Consider the following 13049-nt stretch of genomic DNA (forward strand, 5'->3'; position numbering starts at 1 on the left):
ATGACTTGTCACATAAAAAAATTGGTACCGAACAAATCACAAACATAAAAATCACAAATAATTAAGTCAAACAATTCAGCAGATCCAGTACCTAACACAAAATACTGAAGCTAAAAAAATAAAGATTTTGAATGATGCTAACCCAGAGGCATTTCATAGTTTGAAAAGTATAATAATTGCAGGTGTTGTATGACTAAAGCTTTATACTCACCCTGCCTGGCCTTTGAGTGAAGTGCTTTGAGGGAGAGTCAGTGATAGCAACACATACTTGTGCTACATGTGAACTCTCAAAACATGATCATTAAAGAATGATCCTGAAGCCTTGCAAAATGCCTCACCATAGCAAATCTCCTTGTGCCTAAAACGAGTGGAGCGCGTTTGACCTTCTCTGCAGTACCAACACATGGGGCTTTTTTTCTAAAAATAAAGAAAATGATTAAACCTTACTGTACAGCAACGATCACTGTAAATCATGACCAAATCATAACTATTCCCTGGAAAACAACATATTTGTTTATTTATTTTTTTGAACATTTATAAATGTGTATATTTATTTATATTGAGTTGTGTATTATATTTGGTATTCATGTATAAAATGTCTACAAAAATATCAAGAACGTTTTTCAAGAACAGAATTGTGAGACAACAGTAATTAAAAAGGACAAAAATGCATTTGTTTGTTTGTTATTAGACCTGTGTTTGTTAGTTATTAATGTTTCCAGCTGCCCTTTTTTGCCAAAGGCGCTCTGCCATCTGTAAAGGATTTTGCTAGCTTATAGGAAATGACATTTACATGACATGTTCCTGTCTGTTATTCATTTGATGTGTTTTCTGTAACAGCAGGAGATTAAATCACCCAATAACTGTCATTAAAAAGCTCATTGCACATCTATTTGGTTATCACACATTATAATATATTCTGTTTTCATTGTCACTGAGTAGATATAGGCTGTATTAGCAGAAATATTTGGGTTTTTTAAGAAGAACACAGTTGTACGTGTTGAGTACCATCATCAGAGACAGTCAGTAAATCAGGAAACCACATTTTACTCATAATTAGATTATAAATACTATATTATGATGAAAATTCAGATTAGTGTAGTTATGATGTTTTCAGAATCAGATACCAAGGAAATCCTGTAAAACCAGGAAAAAGTTTTACTTTATTTATTCACACCGATATTTATTTTTGTTATTGATTTTATTTTATTTTTAGAAGCCTTTTTTGTTGCTTTTAGTGCGAACAGTGCAGATAATAAATGCCTGCATTTTATTGTTTGCGTTTTATTTAGCTCTTGCTATTGTCCATGTTCACTCACTATCACACTACCATATTGTTATCAATAATGTCGGTCATTTCTGCTTTTCTTCAATGATGAGCCAAAGGTTGTTAAAAGAACACCATCTTGAATGTGACTTTGGTTCAAATCAACCAAAAAATGTTTGATTTATAGACTCAAACTGTTTTTGGGCAGATTTTTTTTCAGTATTTATTTTTTTAAGTAACTTGACTGATTCTTTTATAGTGGTTTCTCTACTCCTTAAGCGCTTTCGCTCTGATTAACACATTGCAGAGCAACTTAAGATTTAGTATCTAAATCCTGCATAACTACTCCACCGTATATTAGCATAATAGCTTGGCAAAACTGTTCAAACTCTGCCCCAGAGAGAAAAAAACAAAAAAGTGCAGACTCCTTGAATCTAAATAAAAAAGGCATATGTTTACCACTGTGATAACTAATGATTTAAAATATTAGCAAGAAGTTCACTTTAATTAGATTTAATTTATATAGGGCCAAACACAAAAGCAGTTGGCTCAAGGCACTTTATATGCAAGGTAAAGACTAAACTATAATACAAGTAAGAGACAAAATTTTGAAATATTTCACTTCTCTACCTCTAGGAGGATGTGTGAATGGTATGCATTTCAACTTAATGGAACTAATATAAATACTACATGGATGCTGCCAGTACTGACATTTCATGCACAGTTTGACAATGATGGTTAAATAATGCTGAGATCTGGTTCAGATTATCAGGTTCTGGTGGTATTGATGAAGGTGGGTTTACACCTGATGAAAACATTTGGGAACCACTGCTTTAAACAACAAGTTAATTCAAACTTATTTATGTAGCACATTTAATCTCAAGACATTTTGCCGTGCATTGCACTCAAATAAATGCATCTGAAAACATTTACCCAGAACCCACATCCACCTCACACATGTAAACCAGAAACAAACAGCTAGAGTACCCCCCACACGTGTGCGTGCCCACACACGCACACACACACACACACACACACACACACACACACACACACACACACACACACACACACACAGAGTAACAAGTAAGAACCCTGAGAAATGCTTTCAGTTTAGCATTAAATGTGGATGCAGATGTCGAAGATCTCAGGTCACATCGACAATTTGTTGTATGAAAAGGATTAAACTAATCCAAAGCATCATCAATCGGGGGCTCACCACTTGAGAGGAAGACTTTTCAGTCCTGCTCCTAGACCTAAGTGACTGTCAGGGTTCCTGGGTCATTGACCCAGTGTTTTTTAAAGTTTTGGACTTTGTCACTTTTTATTTACCACGTGTTTTTTGTTTTATTATCTTAGTCATCTGTCTGTGTTCTGTTCTACTTCCTATGTATCATTAGTTAGATTATTAGTTGATCCAAATCACAAATCTGTTTGGTGTTGTGTCAGGAACGGTGTCTGTTAGAAACTGATTTGTTTCCACATTTTCACAGTTTCCCAGTTCTGACCCATTATTATGGAATTACATAGAATAAAAGGCTTTATTGGGATTGTATTGTATTATGAGGTCTTTAATATAAGATTATTCAAGACATTGTATGTGACGAAAATCATTTTAAATTTGATTCTGGATCTAACATGGAGCCAATGAAGAGAAACCAATATAATTAAAGCTGCAAGCAGCGTTATGAGGGCCCTCGCACCCTGGCGTGTCGTGCCACGCCCAACACCTGAAACCAGCACGTCCGATCTGATGTCACATTGATGGAGCAGGGGCTGTGGTTTTGAAATTTTGTAGGGGGCGCTGTGGAGCCATTTTGGGCTATTCAAGGAAAATGGTTACATTACAACAAATCCTTCATCACATTGGAGGTGTGTGCCAAATTTAAAGCCTATATAAACTTTCCAAGCCCCTCAAAAGCCACTTCATCTTTCATGGTGAACTGCGCTGCCACCAGGGTGCGCTGTTCAGTTTAAAGTCACAATTTTCGCACTGAAGCATCACGAGGGACCCATGTTAATATTCACCGCTTTTGAGGTGTCCACGATGAACCTGTGAAAATCAGTACAACAAAGTGAAAGACATGACATTTCCTGTTGCCACTAGGTGGAGCTCTGCATATTCCTGACAATGGGCACATCAATCTGTTCAGGGCGGGTCTGACATCATACCTGTAAAGTCTCGTACTGATCAGACTGGATTTCATTGAGTTATACTAATTTGTTTCTTCATGGCGAGACATAAATGTTCGCCATGCTGCTGGGGTAACACCCTTTCGCGAAAACTCACAGTTTTCACTGTAACCCAAGACCAACTCCTTAAGGCTTTCCTGGAGAAATTTGAGGCTGCAGATGTCACCCATCACAATACTGTATCCCAAAGTGTAAAACATGACATTTCCTGTTCCCACTAGGTGGCGCTGTCCCTGATGTCAAATATGGCAGTTGAAATATGTTCAGGGGTGGAGCCTTATCATATGTGTGCTCTTTGGTCCAGATCAGACAATGTATGACAGAATGAGAGGCAATAAGATTTTCATGGCGAGTCATCGAAATTCGCCGTGGCGCCACGGCCTCACGGTATTGTGAAAACTCAAAAGCTCCGCAATTTAACATGGCCCAGGTGTGTAGTTGACACTGACCAAAGATGAAGCTTATACGACCAAATCCCAAGGAGGAGTTCGAAAAAGTTCGAGGCATGGAAATGGCAAAATTAGAGCCAAAATGTCACCTTCACGTCCAAATGGCGGACTTCCTGTTGGGTTTGCGTCAATGGGCCAACAGACTTTTTTGTTCGTCTTGGCATGATACACAAGTGTGCCAAATTTCATACATGTAGCTCAAATGATGTGGTCGTAGGGCTGCATTTAACAAGGCATAGGTGGCGCTCTAGAGCCATTTCCCAGTGCTCATATGTAAAACCATTAAAATACAAAATTTTTCACCAGACCTGGCATGTGTGCAAAATTTCATGAGTTTTTGAGCATGTCTAGGCCCTCAAAAAGGCCCTTGTTTTACCTGAATAATAATAATAATAATAATTAAAGCTGCAAGCAGCGTTATAAGGGCCCTCGCACCCCCGGCCCGTCGAGCTACGCCCAACACCTAAAACCAGCACGTCCGATCTGATGTCACATTGATGGAATTCATGCCTTTAACCACCAGCTAACATTTCATCTCATTCAATCATGATTATAGTCGCCCCACTAGGTGATTGAAACTCCACGTGCCGCCATGACCACGCCATTTCCCTGAACGTAAAAAGCTTCGCAATTTAACATAACAAAGGTCTTTAGATGCCACATACAGGAGATCGCGTCAATGTGATGAAATCTCTTGGAGGAGTTCGTCAAAGTACGGTGCCTGAAAAGAGGGGAAAATGTCGCCAAAATTACACATTCATTTTAAAATGGCTGACTTCCTGTTGGATTTGGGATATTGCTCCAAGAGACTTTTTTGTAGATCTTGATATCTTGTATAAGTTTACCAGGTTTCAGACTCATAAATAAAACACAGAGCAGGGGCTGTGGTTTTGAAATTTTGTAGGGGGCGCTGTGGACCCATTTTGCGCTATTCAATGAAAATGGTTACATAACAACAAAGCGTTCATCACATTGGAGGTGTGGGCCAAATTTAAAGCCTATATAAACTTTCCAAGCCCCTCAAAAGCCACTTCATTTTTCATGGTCAACCGCCTTCCCACCAGGGTGCGCCGTTCAGTTTAAAGTCACAATTTTCGCACTGAAGCATCATGAGGCACTGATGGTGATATTCACCGCTTTTGAGGTGGCCACGATGAACCTGTGTAAATCAGTACAACAAAATGTAAGACATGACATTTCCTGTTGCCAATAGGTGGCGCTCTGCATATTACTGACAATGGGCACATCAATCTGTTCAGGGCGGGTCTGACATCACGCCTGTAAAGTCTGATACTAATCAGACTGGATTTCATGGAGTTATACTAATTTGTTTCTTCATGGCGAGACATCAATGTTCGCCATGCTGCTGGGGTCACACCCTTTCGCGAAAAGTCACAGTTTTCACTGTAACCCAAGACCAACTCCTTAAGGCTTTCCTGGAGAAATTTGAGGCTGCAGATGTCACCCATCACAATACTGTACCCCAAAGTGTAAAACATGACATTTCCTGTTCCCACTAGGTGGCGCTGTCCCTGATGTCAAATATGGCAGGTGAAATATGTTCAGGGGTGGAGCCTTATCATATGTGTGCTCTTTGGTCCAGGTCAGACAATGTATGACAGAATGAGAGGCAATAAGATTTTCATGGCGAGTCATCGAAATTCGCCGTGGCGCCACGGCCTCACGGTATTGTGAAAACTCAAAAGCTCCGCAATTTAACATGGCCCAGGTGTGTAGTTGACACTGACCAAAGATGAAGCTTGTAAGACCAAATCCCAAGGAGGAGTTCGAAAAAGTTCAAGGCATGGAAATGGCAAAATTAGAGCCAAAATGTCACCTTCACGTCCAAATGGCGGACTTCCTGTTGGGTTTGCGTCAATGGGCCCACAGACTTTTTTGTTCATCTTGGCATGGTACAGATGTGTGCCAAATTTCATACATGTAGCTCAAACGATGTGGTCGTAGGGCTGCATTTAACAAGGCATAGGTGGCGCTCTAGAGCCATTTCCCAGTGCTCATATGTAAAACCATTAAAATACAAAATTTTTCACCAGACCTGGCATGTGTGCAAAATTTCATGAGTTTTTGAGCATGTTTAGGCCCTCAAAAAGGCCCTTGTTTTGCCTGAATAATAATAATAATAATAATAAGAAGAAGAAGAAGAAACGGAGCAGATACAATAGGGCCTTCGCACTCTCGGTGCTCGGGCCCTAATTAAAGCTGCAAGCAGCGTTATGAGGGCCCGCGCACCCCCGGCGCGTCGAGCCACGCCCAACACCTAAAACCAGCACATCCGATGTGATGTCACATTGATAGATTTCATGCTTTTAACCACCAGCTAACATTTCATCTTATTCAACCAGGATTATAGTCGTCCCACTAGGTGGCGCTCTAACCATTATGTACAAATGGCATAACAAACATATCCGAGCTCGAGTCTAATCATGCCTGCGACCTTTGGGAGAGATTGGACATTGTGTTTTGGAGTGACAGCAGATTACTGCTTTTTGGCGAGTGATTGAAACTCCACGTGCCGCCATGACCACCCCGTTTCCCTGAACGTGAAAAGCTTCGCAATTTAACATCACAAAGGTCTTTAGATTCCACACACAGGAAATCGCGTCAATCTGATGAAATCCCTTGGAGGAGTTCGTCAAAGTACAGTGCCTGAAAAGAGGGGAAAATGTCGCCAAAATTACACATTAATTTTAAAATGGCTGACTTCCTGTTGGATTTGGGATATTGCTCCAAGAGACTTTTTTGTACATCTTGGTATCTCCTATAAGCTTACTAGGTTTCAGACTCATAGATAAAACACAGAGCAGGGGCTGTGGTTTTGAAATTTTGCAGGGGGCGCTGTGGAGCCATTTTGCGCTATTCAAGGAAAATGGTTACATAACAACAAAGCGTTCATCACATTGGAGGTGTGGGCCAAATTTAAAGCCTATATAAACTTTCCAAGCCCCTCAAAAGCCACTTCATCTTTCATGGTGAACTGCGCTGCCACCAGGGTGCGCCGTTCAGTTTAAAGTCACAATTTTCGCACTGAAGCATCACGAGGGACCCATGTTAATATTCACCGCTTTTGAGGTGTCCACGATGAACCTGTGTAAATCAGTACAACAAAGTGAAAGCCATGACATTTCCTGTTGCCACTAGGTGGCGCTCTGCATACTCCTGACAATGGGCACATCAATCTGTTCAGGGCGGGTCTGACATCACGCCTGTAAAGTCTGGTACTGATCAGACTGGATTTCATTGAGTTATACTAATTTGTTTCTTCATGGCGAGACATGAAAGTTCGCCATGCTGCTGGGGTCACACCCTTTCGCGAAAAGTCACAGTTTTCACTGTTACCCAAGACCAACTCCTTAAGGCTTTCCTGGAGAAATTTGAGGCTGCAGATGTCACCCATCACAATACTGTACCCCAAAGTGTAAAACATGACATTTCCTGTTCCCACTAGGTGGCGCTGTCTCTAATGTCAAATATGGCAGGTGAAATATGTTCAGGGGTGGAGCCTTATCATATGTGGGCTCTTTGGTCCAGATCAGACAATGTATGACAGAATGAGAGGCAATAAGATTTTCATGGCGAGTCATCGAAATTCGCCGTGGCGCCACGGCCTCACGGTATTGTGAAAACTCAAAAGCTCCGCAATTTAACATGGCCCAGGTGTGTAGTTGACACTGACCAAAGATGAAGCTTATACGACCAAATCCCAAGGAGGAGTTCGAAAAAGTTCGAGGCATGGAAATGGCAAAATTAGAGCCAAAATGTCACCTTCACGTCCAAATGGCGGACTTCCTGTTGGGTTTGCGTCAATGGGCCCACAGACTTTTTTCTTCGTCTTGGCATGATACACATGTGTGCCAAATTTCATACATGTAGCTCAAACGATGTGGTCGTAGGGCTGCATTTAACAAGGCATAGGTGGCGCTCTAGAGCCATTTCCCAGTGCTCATATGTAAAACCATTAAAATACAAAATTTTTCACCAGACCTGGCATGTGTGCAAAATTTCATGAGTTTTTGAGCATGTTTAGGCCCTCAAAAAGGCCCTTGTTTTGCCTGAATAATAATAATAATAATAATTAAAGCTGCAAGCAGCGTTATGAGGGCCCTCGCACCCTGGCGTGTCGTGCCACGCCCAACACCTGAAACCAGCACGTCCGATCTGATGTCACATTGATGGAATTCATGCATTTAACCACCAGCTAACATTTCATCTCCTTCAATCATGATTAGTTAGTCGTCCCACTAGGTGGCGCTCTAACCATTACTGACAAATGGCATAACAAACATTTCCGAGCTCGAGTCTCATCACGCCTATGACTTTTGGGAGAGATTGAACATTGTGTTTTTGAGTGACAGCAGATTACTGCTTTTTGGCGAGTGATTGAAACTCTACGTGCCGCCATGACCACCCCGTTTCCCTGAATGTAAAAAGCTTCGCAATTTAACATCACAAAGGTCTTTAGATTCCACACACTGGAGATCGCATCAATCTGATGAAATCCCTTGGAGGAGTTCGTCAAAGTATGGTGCCTGAAAAGTGGGGAAAATGTCGCCAAAATTGCACATTCATTTTAAAATGGCTGACTTCCTGTTGGATTTGGGATATTGCTCCAAGAGACTTTTTTGTACATCTTGATATCTCCTATAAGCTTACCAGGTTTCAGACTCATACATAAAACACAGAGCAGGGGCTGTGGTTTTGAAATTTTGTAGGGGGCGCTGTGGAGCCATTTTGGGATATTCAATGAAAATGATCACATAACAAAAAAGCCCTCATCACATTGGAGGTGTGCACCAAATTTAAAGCCTATATAAACTTTCCAAGCCCCTCAAAAGCCACTTCATTTTTCATGGTCAACCGCCTTCCCACCAGGGTGCGCCGTTCAGTTTAAAGTCACAATTTTCGCACTGAAGCATCATGAGGCACTGATGGTGATATTCACCGCTTTTGAGGTGGCCATGATGAACCTGTGAAAATCAGTACAACAAAGTGAAAGCCATGACATTTCCTGTTGCCACTAGGTGGCGCTCTGCGTATTCCCGACAATGGGCACATCAATCTGTTCAGGGCGGGTCTGACATCCTACCTGTAAAGTCTGGTACTGATCAGCTTGGATTTCATTGAGTTATACTAATTTGTTTCTCCATGGCGAGACATCAAAGTTCGCCATGCTGCTGGGGTCACACCCTTTCGCGAAAAGTCACAGTTTTCACTGTAACCCAAGACCAACTCCTTAAGGCTTTCCTGGAGAAATTTGAGGCTGCAGATGTCACCCATCACAATACTGTACCCCAAAGTGTAAAACATGACATTTCCTGTTCCCACTAGGTGGCGCTGTCTCTAATGTCAAATATGGCAGTTGAAATTTGTTCAGGGGTGGAGTCTTATCATATGTGTACTCTTTGGTCCAGCTCGGACAATGTATGACAGAATGAGAGGCAATAAGATTTTCATGGCGAGTCATTGAAATTCGCCGCGGCGCCACGGCGTCACCGTATTGTGAAAACTCAAAAGCTCCGCAATTTAACATGGCCCAGGTGTGTAGTTGGCACTGTCCAAATTTGAAGTTTATAGGACCAAATCCCAAGGAGGAGTTCGTCAAAGTACAAGGCATGGAAACGGTAAAATCAGAGCCAAAATGTCACCTTCAATCCAAAATAGCGGACTTCCTGTTGGGTTTAGGACATGGCCATAATAGACTTTTTTGTGCGTCTGCTAACGGTAGATATGTGTTCCAATTTTCATACATGTAGGTCATACCCACACCGGGGGCTCGCGTTTTTCATTTTTCTAGGTGGCGCTACTGAGCCAATTTTCCCTGGCCATGTCTGAGGACATTAAAATACGTAATTTTTCACCAGACCTGACGCGTGTGCAAAATTTCATGAGTTTTTGAGCATGTTTAGGCCCTCAAAAAGGCCCTTGTTTTACCTGAATAATAATAATAATAATAATAAGAAGAAGAAGAAACGGAGCAGATACAATAGGGCCTTCGCACTCTCGGTGCTCGGGCCCTAATAAGAAACGGAGCAGATACAATAGGGCCTTCGCACTCTCGGTGCTCGGGCCCTAATAATAATTAAAGCTGCAAGCAGCGTTATAAGGGCCCTCGCACCCCCGGCGCGTCGAGCCACGCCCAACACCTAAAACCAGCACGTCCGATCTGATGTCACATTGATGGAATTCATGCATTTAACCACCAGCTAACATTTCATCTCATTCAATCATGATTATAGTCGCCCCACTAGGTGATTGAAACTCCACGTGCCGCCATGACCACGCCATTTCCCTGAACGTAAAAAGCTTCGCAATTTAACATAACAAAGGTCTTTAGATGCCACATACAGGAGATCGCGTCAATGTGATGAAATCTCTTGGAGGAGTTCGTCAAAGTACGGTGCCTGAAAAGAGGGGAAAATGTCGCCAAAATTACACATTCATTTTAAAATGGCTGACTTCCTGTTGGATTTGGGATATTGCTCCAAGAGACTTTTTTGTAGATCTTGATATCTTGTATAAGTTTACCAGGTTTCAGACTCATAAATAAAACACAGAGCAGGGGCTGTGGTTTTGAAATTTTGTAGGGGGCGCTGTGGAGCCATTTTGCGCTATTCAATGAAAATGGTTACATAACAACAAAGCGTTCATCACATTGGAGGTGTGGGCCAAATTTAAAGCCTATATAAACTTTCCAAGCCCCTCAAAAGCCACTTCATTTTTCATGGTCAACCGCCTTCCCACCAGGGTGCGCCGTTCAGTTTAAAGTCACAATTTTCACACTGAAGCATCATGAGGCACTGATGGTGATATTCACCGCTTTTGAGGTGTCCACGATGAACCTGTGTAAATCAGTACAACAAAATGTAAGACATGACATTTCCTGTTGCCAATAGGTGGCGCTCTGCATATTACTGACAATGGGCACATCAATCTGTTCAGGGCGGGTCTGACATCACGCCTGTAAAGTCTGGTACTGATCAGACTGGATTTCATGGAGTTATACTAATTTGTTTCTTCATGGCGAGACATCAATGTTCGCCATGCTGCTGGGGTCACACCCTTTCGCGAAAAGTCACAGTTTTCACTGTAACCCAAGACCAACTCCTTAAGGCTTTCCTGGAGAAATTTGAGGCTGCAGATGTCACCCATCACAATACTGTACCCCAAAGTGTAAAACATGACATTTCCTGTTCCCACTAGGTGGCGCTGTCCCTGATGTCAAATATGGCAGGTGAAATATGTTCAGGGGTGGAGCCTTATCATATGTGTGCTCTTTGGTCCAGGTCAGACAATGTATGACAGAATGAGAGGCAATAAGATTTTCATGGCGAGTCATCGAATTTCGCCGTGGCGCCACGGCCTCACGGTATTGTGAAAACTCAAAAGCTCCGCAATTTAACATGGCCCAGGTGTGTAGTTTACACTGACCAAAGATGAAGCTTATAAGACCAAATCCCAAGGAGGAGTTCGAAAAAGTTCGAGGCATGGAAATGGCAAAATTAGAGCCAAAATGTCACCTTCACGTCCAAATGGTGGACTTCCTGTTGGGTTTGCGTCAATGGGCCCACAGACTTTTTTGTTCATCTTGGCATGGTACAGATGTGTGCCAAATTTCATACATGTAGCTCAAACGATGTGGTCGTAGGGCTGCATTTAACAAGGCATAGGTGGCGCTCTAGAGCCATTTCCCAGTGCTCATATGTAAAACCATTAAAATACAAAATTTTTCACCAGACCTGGCATGCGTGCAAAATTTCATGAGTTTTTGAGCATGTTTAGGCCCTCAAAAGGCCAATTCATTTGCCGAAATAATAATAATAATAATAATAATAAACAGAGCAGATACAATAGGGCCTTCGCACTTTTAGTGCTCGGGCCCTAATTAAAGCTGCAAGCAGCGTTATGAGGGCCCTCGCACCCCCGGCGTGTCGTGCCACGCCCAACACCTGAAACCAGCACGTCCGATCTGATGTCACATTGATGGAATTCATGCATTTAACCACCAGCTAACATTTCACCTCGTTCAATCATGATTAGTTAGTCGTCCCACTAGGTGGCGCTCTAACCATTAATGACAAATGGCATAACAAACATTTCCGAGCTCGAGTCTCATCATGCCTGCGACCTTTGGGAGAGATTGGACATTGTGTTTTGGAGTGACAGCAGATTACTGCGTTTTGGCGAGTGATTGAGACTCCACGTGCCGCCATAACCACCCCGTTTCCCTGGACGTAAAAAGCTTCGCAATTTAACAACACAAAGGTCTTTGGATTCCACACGCTAAAGAATAGTTCAATCTGATGAAATCCCTTGGAGGAGTACGTCAAAGTATGAGGCCTGAAAAGAGGAGAAAATGTCGCCAAAATTACACATTAATTTTAAAATGACTGACTTCCTGTTGGATTTGGGATATTGCTCCAAGAGACTTTTTTGTAGATCTTGGTATCTCCTATAAGCTTACCAGGTTTCAGACTCATAGATAAAACACAGAGCAGGGGCTGTGGTTTTGAAATTTTGTAGGGGGCGCTGTGGAGCCATTTTGCGCTATTCAAGGAAAATGGTTACATAACAACAAAGCCTTCATCACATTGGAGGTGTGCACCAAATTTCAAGCCTCTATAAACTTTCCAAGACCCTCAAAAGCCACTTCATCTTTCATGGTGAACTGCGCTGCCACCAGGGTGCGCTGTTCAGTTTAAAGTCACAATTTTCGCACTGAAGCATCACGAGGGACCCATGTTAATATTCACCGCTTTTGAGGTGTCCACGATGAAACTGTGAAAATCAGTACAACAAAGTGAAAGACATGACATTCCCTGTTGCCACTAGGTGGCGCTCTGCATACTCCTGACAATGGGCACATCAGTCTGTTCAGGGCGGGTCTGACATCATACCTGTAAAGTCTGGTACTGATCAGCTTGGATTTCATTGAGTTATACTAATTTGTTTCTCCATGGCGAGACATCAATGTTCGCCATGCTGCTGGAGTCACACCCTTTCGCGAAAAGTCACAGTTTTCACTGTAACCCAAGACCAACTCCTTAAGGCTTTCCTGGAGAAATTTGAGGCTGCAGATGTCACCCATCACAATACTGTACCCCAAAGTGTAAAACATGACATTT

Source organism: Perissodus microlepis, chromosome 20 (assembly GCF_051167445.1).
Source record: "Perissodus microlepis isolate ML-2025 ecotype Zambia chromosome 20, ASM5116744v1, whole genome shotgun sequence".
Classification (NCBI taxonomy): domain Eukaryota; kingdom Metazoa; phylum Chordata; class Actinopteri; order Cichliformes; family Cichlidae; genus Perissodus; species Perissodus microlepis.